This window comes from Hypanus sabinus, chromosome 29, assembly GCF_030144855.1.
Source record: "Hypanus sabinus isolate sHypSab1 chromosome 29, sHypSab1.hap1, whole genome shotgun sequence".
NCBI classification, from domain to species: domain Eukaryota; kingdom Metazoa; phylum Chordata; class Chondrichthyes; order Myliobatiformes; family Dasyatidae; genus Hypanus; species Hypanus sabinus.
The window spans coordinates 19,813,696-19,826,958 of NC_082734.1; the positions used below are offsets into that span (position 1 = coordinate 19,813,696).

At 42.3% G+C, this 13,263-nt stretch overlaps 1 protein-coding gene across 2 annotated transcripts in view; it reads right to left on the minus strand.

The window, feature by feature from the left end:
* The window catches only part of LOC132383097 (uncharacterized), a 28,987-nt gene that overhangs the window by 13,117 nt on the left and 2,607 nt on the right, over positions 1–13,263 (minus strand). The gene's annotated exons all lie outside the window — the stretch shown is intronic.

Sequence of the window (13,263 nt, forward strand, 5' to 3'; positions counted from 1 at the left end):
GATCTTCTACCTGGTCATATCTATGTGCGCCCAATGGTCCTCAAAGCCCCTCCCATTGATGTTTCTATCCACACTGCTGTTAAATGTTGCTGTTCAACCTGCAACGTTTGGCCACTCATTCCACCCTCTGAGTGGAGAAGATTCCCCTCAGATACTTCTTAAATATTTCACATTTCACGGTCGACATATGACCGTTAGTTCTCGTCTCATCTACCCTGAGGGGAAAAGGTGTGCATTTGTTCACCCTGTCTGTACCCCACATAATCCTACACCTCCATAAGATCTCCCCTCATTCTCCTGTGCTTAATAAAGTCCTAATCTATTCAATCTTTCCCTATGGCCCATATCGTCAAGCTCCAGCTACATCCTTGTAAGTTTTCTCTTCAAATTTATTGACTTATTTTCGGTAGGTGGGTGAATCTTTGGAATTCATTGGCCCAGTGGAGACTCACTGTTATATTCAAAAGCTGAGGCAAATTCTTGGACTACAACAGAATCAAAGGCTGTGAGCAATTCAAAATGGAGATGAGGCCAAAGAGCCAAGAGCGAACTAATGATGGAATGACTTTGAAAGTCTGCCCGGCCCACTCCAGGTTCATTTTCTTCTCTTTTTTTTCAGGAAGCTGATTGATCGGTGTCTTCCGAAGGGACCAGACACACACTTGGAAAGGAACACATTGGTGAGCTCTGGGGTAAAACGCAAGGGTGTGGAAATCACTACGGAGCTCCCTGCAGAACGTTCACCAGCACATCCCTCTGCTCCTTTCTGGTGTGGGACTCTACGATGCTTTTTAAAGAAAGACAATCAGCACTTATTGCTGAGAAGGTCAGATGGAAGGAAACCGTGAATACCAATGTTCCATTGTACATACAGTTCGTAAATCTAGGTCAGCCAGCCTGTAGCTTCCGTTCAAGGTTTTCAGTTGAATGAACAAGCTCTGCTTTCTGACAATCAGCTTACATTTCCAAAGCTCTCATTGCCTTTCCCTCCTCTCCTGAGACTATCCCCCCAAAGCAGGGTATTAGGAAGCCCCAGCAGTCCTAGCACTACCACCTCTCCCACGAGTGCTTCGGAATCAAGCAGGTCAGTCCATCACAACGCAGTTGTGTCATTCCCATTCAGCTGTCACAGCACGTACCCTTCACCCAGTAACACCAGGCTCAGCTGTGCTCTCAACGTCACAGGCAAGGCTGAATCTTAGACCTTGGGTAGAAGGGCCCTGGGAAGCAGCTTGCTGCAGGTCTTCAAGAGAGCAAAGCAGGGCAAACCGGAAACGGGTTCATTTGCTGGCAAGACCAAAACTAGGGATATCAATATTCAAAAATCATAGAATGTGTTTGGAACTGGGGAGAAAACTTATACTTGACTGATACCCTATATGTGCAAGAACTAGACCTCAAGCTGTGGTGTCACCTCGTAACAACTGCCAGCAGAGAGGCATCAAAGCTGGTGCACTCCACCAGGGGCAGTGGGGCACACTGTCCAAGCTGGAGTCAGTGCTGCCCCCAGTGTTCACTCAGCAGAAGACAAGCTGTACTGTGGTCGATGGCAGGTTTCTGTGGCATTTATGTTTCGGGTCTGGACTTTCTTTTTCATGGCTGTATCTTACTGATGTTTTTTGTGCAAGGGAGAGGGGTTGAGGTTTATTTTTGAATGACTTCCATGGCTTTCTTTATGTCGTGGCTATCTGGAGAAGATGAATCTCAGAGTTGTATACTGCATACATACTTTGGTAATAAATAGACCTTTGAACCTTTGCTTTAATGTCACTGATCACTGGGGGTACGTAATTTCAACATACACAGGTAATTTCTCTTAAAATGCTCAGCATGCCACTCAGTATATGTACTTACGCCAGTACAGTCAGAATGCTTTCTGCCAGCCTTTATGCCTCACGTTATTTCACAGACTAAGCTTTTTTCCCCAAAATATGAGGAATCACTATAACCGGTTCTGTGCCGCAGATCCTTTCCAGCACTTTGAACATCTCACATTGAACGATTTTAGTGTTCTTTGGGCAAGAGACGGCAACATGATCCCATTAACATTTGCACGTTGATCCATGAGATTGATGTGATTCCCTAATGGGAGGGGCTCAGATAATGGAACTAATTTAGAAGGGAATGGGGCTTCTCGGTAGTGTGGGACTTTGGGTGCTGAATGAGTCTCTGCTTTGGTATTGTCCTCAGGTCCAACTCCTGCTCCCTAATCCTCTCTGAGCTCCTGTTAATGAATGTTTGCATGTATTTATATACAGATCGTAGAGACTGTCTCTGACAGAAATAGCAGAGAACCTGAACACTCATCATCATAATTACGTAGTGGATACGGTCCAGTCCATCACGGGTAAAGACCTCCCCACTATTGAGCCCTGTCGCAGGAAAGCAGCATCTATCATCAGGGACCCCCACCACCCAGGACATGCTCTCTCCTCGCTGCTGCCATCAGGAAGAACGTACAAGAGCTTCAGGACTCGCACCAGCAGGTTCAGGAACAGTTATTTCCTCTCAACCATCAGGCTCTTGGAGCAAAGGGGATAACTTCACTTGCCCCATCATTGAAATGTTCCCATGATCTGTGGACTCTCCATCTCATGTTCTCGGTATTTATTGCTTATTTATTTATTTATTTATTATTGGCACAGTTTGTGGTCTTTTGCACCACTAGAGTTGGTGTGGTCTTTCATTGATTCTATAATTGTTATTATTTGATTATGGATTTATTGAATATGCAGGCAAGAAAATGAATCTCGGGCTTGTAATAGTGACATATATATACTTTGATAATAAATTTACTTTGAACTTTGATCCATGCTATAAAGTCACTAAAAAGGCTAATCTCCTAATGCAGCTTACTGAAGTATTATTTTTAAATTTGATTTTAATTACTCTCTTTGAACATCACTAACTTTGAGAATCACTAACTAGTTCAACATTTACTGTTCATCTTTAACTTAGCTTCCCTCTTTAACTAATAGTTCTTTGTCAATATTTTTTCAAAATTTTAGATCATTTTTTAACTTTTAAAAAAATTTTCAGAAATGTTTTTCAAAAAGGTTCATAAATTTTCCAAATTTTAGTTCAAATTCCTTTCCATGAACACAACGCTTTCATTTTAAAATTATCATCAGATTGTTGGACTTCACAAAGTGAAGCCAGTTTCTGTGATGTAAATTCAATGGCTTGTGGGTTTCCTGCTGAAAGTTAAATTCAGTCATAACATAATGTATTACTTCAGCCTAGACTTCATTCTACAATGTCATATTGAAACCATTGAAATGAGGACTTCAAAGAAAGTGTATAAACTGAAGGGTAAAAATATTCCATCCCACAGGTCAAAAAAGGGGAAATAAGGTCAATAAATTCCAGTCACTGACACTGTCCTGTGACATTAAAGTTGGAAATACTCAGTAGGTAAAGCAACATCTGTGGAAAGAGAAACGCTTAAATTTTCAGGTCAAAGGCTCTTTGTCTTTGGGTCTCTTTCTCTCTCCACAGCTGCTGCCTGACCCACTGAGTGTTTCCAGCACATTCTGTTTTTATTTCCGATTTCCAGCATCTGCAGTATTTTGAGTTTCACTATCCAGTGGGAGACGGAAGTCTGAACAACAATATTGCAACTTCAGCAAGATGATCTGGCTTTATTTGGTTAAAGAACATCCAGAAGTGATCGACGTGACTTGTAAGACTCCACAGCATCAGAAATGGATGGGAGAATGTTCGCCTAAATGATCCCAAGGTAGCAAGTTTCCACTCTGTTTCCTATCAATAGAAACACATGGAGGCAATACATACGTACTAGTAGAGAAAAAGGCCCTTTGGCCCACTAATTCAACCCTGACTGACACATTTCCCATCAACTCCATCCAGATTCACCCACACACTAGGGCAGGGGTTCCCAACCTGGGGTCCACAGACCCCTTGGGTTAATGGTAGGGGTCCATGGCATTATAAAGGTTGGGAACCCCTGGTCTAGGGGAAATTTACAGTGACCAATTGTTCCACTAATCCACACGCTGTCATAATCAGATATGGTGCAAGTGCAGTGAAAAAGAGAAACAAGTGAGTCAATAGGTCACTGACTAACGAGAATGGTTGCAGAATTTAAAGGAAAAGGGAAACAATGAACAGGGGCCATTAACAAAAACACTCAAACTGAAAGTTAAAGCCAACGCTGCGCTGCAGTTGGAACCAGCAACTAACTTTAAATGAATACTACTCCTTGACATTATCACTCAAAATGTTAGCCCTCTTCTCTGGACAAGTACAAAGGTAAGCTGGACCATAGCCCTCCATTACCTCTCCCATCCAGATACTTATCCAAAATAGAAAGTAGCAGCTTCCGACGAGATCTGAACTCAGATCACTGGATGCAGAGTCCAGAGTGCTAACCTTACCTCACGGAACCACGTGGAGCTGTTGCAAAGAAAGCCAGGACAGGATCTGGTGGAGGTGCAGAAGATGTTGTTTGGTTTAGGGTGGCTGAGGGAAGCAGTTCCAATTAGCAAACGGTCCAAGGACCAGGGTTTGAAATGTTGGGCAATAAATACGAGGCAAGTATGAGAAAGAACGATTTTACACGGGGAGAAGTTATGATGTGAAACTCACCGCCTGTAAGTATGATGTGAACGTAATTGCACAGGGCTTTCATCGGGTATCTGGACAAGCACTTGAGGGTGTCAGGAAAGACTGGGGGAATGGGACTGACAGGGTGGGTGGCTTTGGAGAAAGGGTGTTCTAGAAGCAGCAATATACTCAGCTGGTAATGATTCTGTGAAAACTAAAGCAAGCTGAAAGAGGAAAATATAATTTCTATAGAAAATGCCATGATCTAGATGCATATTTACAAATTGCTTTTTATAGATTTGTACAGCACAGAAACAGGCTCTTCGACCTACTGTATCTATGCCGACCATCAGCCTTTCCTACACTAATCCCACTTGCCTATGCTCACTTCATATCCCTCTATGCCTTGCTTGTTCATATCTTCACCTGATGGAGAGTCGCTAAACCTTAGAATCAGTTACAGAGGCTTGCTCTTTCAGTTTGTCTTTATAGTTACAGGTTTTCAGTTTCATTCACTGTACAATTCCTATGCATCATGTTATCCCACTAACCACTGAAGTTAGAGAATTAGGCACCGCAACCGACTGAATTCACCACGATGTCTGGGTAAGGAACAATTCTAATGTAAGAAAGAGTGTGCAAACATCCATGGGTATATTGTTTGGTTTTCGAGCTTTTCAGTGGCAGTAATCCTGTCTGAGAGTTCAGCTCAGCAGACTCTTTATGTGGCCATTTACTAAACTTGACCCCTGTCGTACAAACTTGAGAACATCTGCAGATGCTGGAAATCCAAAGCAATGTGCACAAAATGCTGAAGGAATTCAGAGGGCAGACAGTATCTATGGAAAAGAGTAAACAGTCGACGTTTCAGCTGAGACCCTTCAGCAGGACTGGGAAGGAAGGGGAGAGTCAGAGTAAGAAGGTGGGGCGGGGGGTAAGAGGTACAAGGTGGTAAGTGATAGGTGAAAACTGGGGAAGGAGAGGGGTGAAGTAAAGGCTGGGAAGTCGACTGGTGGAAGAGATGAAGGGCTGGAAAAGGGGGAATCTGATTGGAGAGGGTAGAAGACCATGGAAGAGAGGCAAGGGGGAGGAGCACCAGAGGGAGGTGATGGGCAAAGAGATAAGGTGAAAGAGGAGGGTGGCGGGGGCAGTTACCGGAAGTTTGAGAAATCAATGGACATGTTATCAGGACACAATATAAGGTGTCACTCCTCCAACCTGAGTCAGTCTTATTTTCACTGCTAAAGGTCTGTGTCTCAGAGACTGGAATGTTTGACATATTTCAAGCTATAACAGATTTCATCTCTTTCCAAACCACAGACGAATTCCAAATTGTTCTTCAATCTCTGGTGAAACAGAGACACCTCTTTTTCACTTATTAGGGAGAGAGAGAGAGCCTGTGGTGTGTCAAATACTGGGTGAACGCGAGGGCTTTGGGGTGCTGCAAGTCTGTGTCTTTACTGATGCTGCACTGCATGCTTGAGTGCGCGGTGGAGGGCGCTGATGCTTCTTTTGCTGGTGGAGTGAGGGGGGGTCGTTGCCTTGCTGCCGCTTACCCATGGGAGGGGGGGACTGGGGGGCTTTGGGGTTCTAACATTTAACTGTCACTCATTCTTTGGGACACTCCTCCATTTTCGTGGATGGTTGTGAAGAAACAGTATTTCAGGATGTATATTGCATACATTTCTCTGACATCAAATTACCTATGAAAGCTTTTTATCCAGAGACACCCATCCAAAGCCATTGATTACAAAGCAGTCTGAGATAGCCATTGTTTTATGCTGTACGAAGTGTCCAAGACACTCTCATAGATGAAGCCTTGTAATATTCCCATTCTGTCAGTCACTCATCAAGCACCAGTTTGTAGCTCACTTGTGGGCGGCAATTCTAGACTTCATTGGAAGAGAGAATCTCACATTCACGTTTCACACATACTCCACATACACTCAATTGTTCAGTTACCCTTGGCATTTATTTTATAAGAATAATGACTAACCCAGTGAATACATAGACAGAAAGGGATGAGGGAACTGTTGAATAAGAGGACGACGCGAAGTGATGTTGGGACAGAGAGTTCACTAGCTAGAGGGTTCACTAAAGTGAGTAAAACCAATGTTACATCACATACGTTCAGAGTCAGAGAGAAAAAGTAATAAAAAAGTTGAAGATTATATTTCTAAGTTCTCTTGAGATTTTTCATAACCCAAGGTACCACACTTTCCCAGCAAGAGAAATTGAATGGCAGTCACCATTATGTGGTAATGTATTTATACTATTAACTATTAGTCTTTTTTTTCTGTGTCCAATTTAATGAGTTGCTAAACGCGGGTGACATGGTCGCACATTACTTTACAGCACCAGCAACACCAGTCAGGGTTCAATTCCCACCGCTGTCTGTTAGGAGTTTGCACGCTCTCCCTGTGACCGTGTGGGTTTCCTCCGGATGCTCTAGTCTCTTCCCATATTCCAAAGTCGTGCGGTTAGGACTAGCGAGTTGTGGGTGCGCTATCTTGGCACCAGAAGCGCAATCCTCCCTGATGTGATTTGATGCAAGTGACACGTTTCACTGTGTGTTTCAACATACACACGACAAGTAAAGCCAATCTTTATCTATTTAACGTACAACCCAGCAAGTTCTTAAAGCGTTGGCTAAGCGTGAGGTGTGAGATCAATGTTAAGTTTGAAATGTCCAGAAGTCAGTGGTGACTCACAATTCACAAGATGTTGCTTCCTCACCTCAAATGGCCCATTAGTAACCACCAGATAATGGTAATTATCTAGATAATAGTAACCATTAGATAATGGTAATTATCACTTAGTTTTACAGCAAAATCTGATTATACAGCAAAGTGTATAATCAGTCCTTGGGACTGTACACTGGTAAAGAATGGATTACCGGGTAACTTAGATTTTACTTTCATTGATTTTGTTTTCTTTTCTTTTTCAATCTTTTTATTGATTTTCACATGTACACAAAAAAAAACATAACATAATAATGAGTAAGATTTTGTTTTCAACACTCCATCACTGTGTGGTTTGGAGTCGCCACCAAGCAGGATAGAACCAGACTACAGCGCACAGTGAGGACTACCGAACGCATCATTGGAGCCTCTCTGCCCTCTATTGTGGACCTGTACTCTTCCAGGTTGAAGAAGAGGGCGGGGAACATCATAAAGGATTCCTCCCATCCTGCGCACGGACTGTTTGAACTGCTTCCGTCTGGTAGGCGCTTCAGATCCCTCCAGACTAAGACTAATAGGCACTGGAGAAGTTTTTTCCCTACTGCGGTCACTTTGCTGAACAGTTAACTGCCGGTTAACTGTCGGCTAACTATTACTTGGATTGCACTACTTGTATGTATAATCTATATTTTCATTTATATTTATCATTATTATTGTTATGAGCAGAGAGACAACATCTGCCGGAAGTAAATTCCTTGTATGTGCACAGGTACTTGGCGATTAAAGTCTGATTCTGAAAAACATGTTTTAGCCCATTTTATTCACACTCCCACTGGGAGCCAACTGCAAACCTCCTTGGAATATTCCCCGAGTCTACTTGGAAACCTTTAACAATCACAAATCATCGGGCTGTTCTGCTATACAAGGTTCATTTAAAGCCCGGTTGCCTCACAACGTGGGCACAGAAATCAAATCCATGGAAACGGTTCATAACCACATCAGTGCAAAGCGATGGTCGCGTTCGTAAGAAATCTCGCGTTACAAATGTGTGCGTGGGAAACGGGAGAGAGGGGAGGCTAGGGTTCGAGACACGCAATAACTCGGTAATTTAATAGCTACAAAATGTACTTTGGTACTGCTTTTTAAAACTAGTGCAAGTACCCATTGCTTGTCAATTCCCACTGGCCTCCCGCGCTAACACCGGCAGCAACCACTTCTCCGAACCGATTCGACAACCGACAACTCCCAGAGACTCTTTACAATTCACGTTCTCGGTACAATACCACCTTTTTATTTGCAGTTTGTCTTCTCTTGCACATTGTCAGCCTTTGTTTCCGCCTGACCTGCTGAGTTCCTCCGGCACTCTGTGTGTGTGTGTGTGTGTGTGTGTGTGTGTGTGTGTGTGTGTGTGTGTGTGTGTGTGTGTGTGTGTGTGTGAGTGTGTGTGTGTGTGTGTGTGTGTGTGTGTGTGTGTGTGAGTGTGTGTGTGTGTGTGTGTGTGTGTGTGTGTGAGTGTTACTCTGGACGTCCAGCATCTGCAGAACCACCTGTGTTTATGATTTGTCCGTTTATGTACAGTTTTTCGTAAATTCTATTATATTTCCTTTTTTCCCCTGTAATTGCCTGCAAGAAAATGGTTCTCCGGGTAGATTAAGGTAACGTATAGATACTGTGATAATACAATTACTTTGAACTGTGTTCAAGAGACAACCGTGTCTGATTGCCGCGTGGTGAGGATCTTTTATCGAAACGGTTTTTTTAACACTTCTTTTCCTCCAAGACTACTTTTTTTTATTGTTAGTCAATTTCCAAAACAACTCCTGAGAGGTTTTCTAATTCGTGATCGAAATCTGGTTATAACAATTCGACCCCGTAATACAAATTATTCATCAATCGATCGCGTTATGTCCAATTCACCTCAAGCGTTGTAACAGAACGGTTTGTATCTGAAATTCAACAGCCCCCGAGTATCTACATTTAAACATATATTTGCTGCTAATTACGCAAGATGGACACGAAGTCATGTCTGAACCCCCACACAAACAACGTTCTCAATACGGTGAAGGATAAATTTCGTCTCTTCTGCAACTGCGATATGCGGAGTTACATCACCACTGAAAAACAAGCTGAATTTCAATACCGAAGTCTGTAACTTCACATGTGCAACAGAATATCGTGGATCTGCCTTTTGGCAGACATCTGCCGAGTTGTACTGGCGCTTGGATTTATGTCATCTGTAATTCTGATACTCCAACGAAACTTTAAACGGTTCAGATGTTTGAGTTCAAAGTAACGTTATTATCAAATACATATATGTCACCATGTACCACCCCTGAGCTTCGTTTTCATACTCAATAAATCCAATAACCACAATTGAATCAATGAAAGGCAGCAACCTCAGGCCAGACAACTAGCGTGAAAAAAACAGCAAACTCTGCAAATACGAAAGAAAAAATAAATAAGAAATTATTTATATAAAACCGCACCCAGTACTTGTGAAATTCCTACAGTGTCTGATGAAGCACTGGCCTATATAATCACACTACCTGTTAACAACCAAGTTGAAGGACAGCCACCGTTATCAAAATAAACTGAGGAAATTTCCAGGGCGACTCTCAAAGCTGGTTTTGTCCAGCTTTAACCACGTTCTCTAATTTAGGGTATCAAATTAGAAACAGCCACAAAATTATGCCTTGACACACCTTCTGTACATAAACAAGTTGAAATGATACGCTCCTTATCAGCAAAGCAAAGTAAATCAATGCCAACAGTAGAACAATTTTCTGAAGATATGAACATGAACTTTGGGCTGGATAAGTACAGAACATTAAACATAAAGAAAGGTGCAATTGAGCTGGTAGAGAATAAAACAGAGTGCAGGGTACAGAACAACCGATGGATGAATATGAAACATATCAACAAATAAAGCACATAGATCACAGGGTGATAAAGAGAAAATGTCCAACAGAATTTACTTCAAGGCTTAAGAAAATCTGCCAAACAGACTCAATAGTGAAAATATAACAAAGGCAAAAAAGCATTTTCCCTTTACCCATGTAAGGGTATTCTTTTGGAATAATATCTTGGTCCAAAACCAATCAGGAAAATTTACAAAGCAAAATAAGAACAAAAATGACAGATTTTAGAAAACATTATGTACACTTGAACACACTTAGATTAACACTGCTCAGAGGAAGACGAATAACAGATATTTTTTTAAAAATTACACAACAGTCAGGAGATTTACAAGGATGTTGCCTGGATTGGGGAGCATGCCTTAAGAGAATAGGTTGAGTGAACTCGGCCTTTTCTCCTTGGAGCGACGGAGGATGAGAGGTGACCTGATAGAGGTGTACAAGGTGATGAGAGGCATTGTTTGTGTGGATAGTCAGAGGCTTTTTCCCAGGGCTGAAATGGCTAGCATGAGAGGAAAGTTTTAAGGTGCTTGGAAGTAGATACAGAGGAGATGTCAGGGGTAATGAGTGTGTGGAATGGGCTGCCAACAACGGTGGTGGAGGTGGATACAATAGGGTCTTTTAAGAGGTCTTTTAGGGTCTTTTACCTGGACGGGTATATGGAGATCAAAAAAATAGAGGGCTATGGGTAACCCTTGGTAATTTCTCAGGTAAGGACATGTTTGGCACAGCTTTGTGGGCCAAAGGACCAGTATTGTGCTGTAGGTTTTCTATTTTTCTATGCTTCTATGTCAGATAAACTTCTAAGGATATACTTTTACGAACAAAAACAGGATTCAGCATTCCATTCAGGCAAACAACTTACTCAATAGACATGGCCATTTCAAACACACAGAACGTACAGAAATCAATAAGAGAAAAAATACCAGGAATATGCAGAATTAAAAGAGGAAATTGAAAGACTATGGAACATGAACAGGGTATACATTCTCCCTATAGTAATATCTACAACTGGTATCATCCCAAAGGCACTACACATTATTAAACAATTAGGCCTACACAGCAATATTTATGTAAATTTTCAGAAGCCGTAATACTAAACACCACTAGAATAGTCCGAAAGTTCCCAGCAATCAAAAAATGATTGTGCTTGGCCCTGCTGTACATCAGGTTTTACCAGTTTGAGCTGGGAAAAAATAAATAATAATAATAATAATAAATAAGTAATGAATATTGAGAACATGAGATGAAGAGTCCTTGAAGGTGAGTCCATCAGTTGTCGGAACAATTCAATGATGGGGCAAGTTAAGCTGAGTGAAGTTATCCCCTCTGGTTGAAGGGGTAATGACAGTTCCTGGGCTTTTCCCACTATCTATGGACTCATATTTGTATATTTTATTCTGCATTTGTACAGTTTGTTGTCTTTTGGACATTGGCTGTTTTGTCCATCTTGTTGCGTGCAGCCTCTATTGTGTTTCTTGGATTTACAGTGTATGCCCACAAGAAAATGAACACCAGCGTTTTTCTGGTGAATCACATGCTCTTTCATAATAATTTTACTTTGAACTTTATATTTTTATCGTCTGTAATTGTACTGAAAAAAACTCATTATAAGAAGTGAAGAGGGTGGAAAGCTGAAATAAAAGGGAGCTGTGTGGAGTGTCTGTGGTGTAGTATACGGGATACTTTCCATTGTATGATTATATTTCACTACTCAACATGTAACCCTCAAACACCAGCTGAGTAGGAAGCTTGCTTGTCACTACCAACTTACGAAAGCCCATTGCAGATGAAAACTTCCATTGCAAAACTCATTACAGAAATACTTACTGTATTTTTGCACGGCTTCTTTGCGAGAGGTTCGAAGCCGCCTACATTAAGTGAGTTTCGACTTCTGTTGAAACTGCAAGGAGTTTCGTAGAAAGGGGATAGAAGCAGAAATCCTGAGGAATGGCTCAGCAACATTTGATGAGGGTAACATTTCAGGGTGATCTTCCGTCAGAACAAGGAGAGGCAGTGGCAATGGATTTAATTTCTGATTAAAGGGAGGAGATTGGTGGTCTGCCCCAGGGATTGCCTGTTTCTTCCGTACATTGTTCTTGCCTTCGGGGGGGTGGGCTCCAAGCCACAGCCTCCATGCCGGTACGTGACACGTGCAGTGCAAGGTGAACGGGTTGGTGGAATAGGCAGAAAAGTGGCAGATGAAGTTTAACATGGGGAAATGTAGAATGACCCAATTTGTATAGAGTAAGGAGGAGAGAGAACCTCGAAGTTGGTTCTGAAAGGAGCGCAGGAGCTGACGGAGTGGGGACTTTGAAAGTGGCAGGGCAGGGTGGGAAGGCAATTGATAAAGTAAAGATGATCCTTTCTCACTACGGGCATAGGAGGCCATGCTGAATCTTTTCATAAAATGCTTGTTCAGCCTCAGCTGTGGTCTAGTGTTCATTTCCAAGAAACAGTGAGAGAGAGAGAGATGTACTATGTCCTCTATGTACTGTAAAAATTTACTCATTTTTACTATGCTCTGTACCAGCAGTTATGGTCGAAATGACAATAAAAAGTGGCTTGACTTGACTTGGGAGATAGAGGGGGAGAGTGAGAGGAGGGAGATAGAGAGAGAGGGCAAGAAGAGAAAGAGAGGAAATAGAGGGAGAGAGCAGACAGAGGGAGAAAGAGAGATAGAGAGAGAGAGATATTAACGAGAATGGTTCCTGAGCTGAGGGACTTCAGTGAGAGGGGCCTGGGTTGTTTGCTTTGGTAGGAAGATCTGTAGTATGATGATGGGGCTCCCCTCTATGGTCTCTGTCAACACTTCCTACTGCCTCACTAAAGCAGCCGGTGTAATCAAAGACCCCATCCACCTGGACATTCTCTCTTCTCCCCAGCAGTGTGTGTTGAAGTTGAAGAGGGGAGTGAGGGTGGTAGGAACTAACCACAGTAACTGAGTGACACAGTTTGGTGTCGGCTGGGGGAGGGCTTAGCTGGTAGCTAATCTGTCTGAACAAGAATCTTTTGGGGGATATAAGTAAGACAAGAGTGAGAACAGATACGAAACCCTGCAGTTGCAGGAAATTTGATATAAAACAGAATGCTGAAAACCC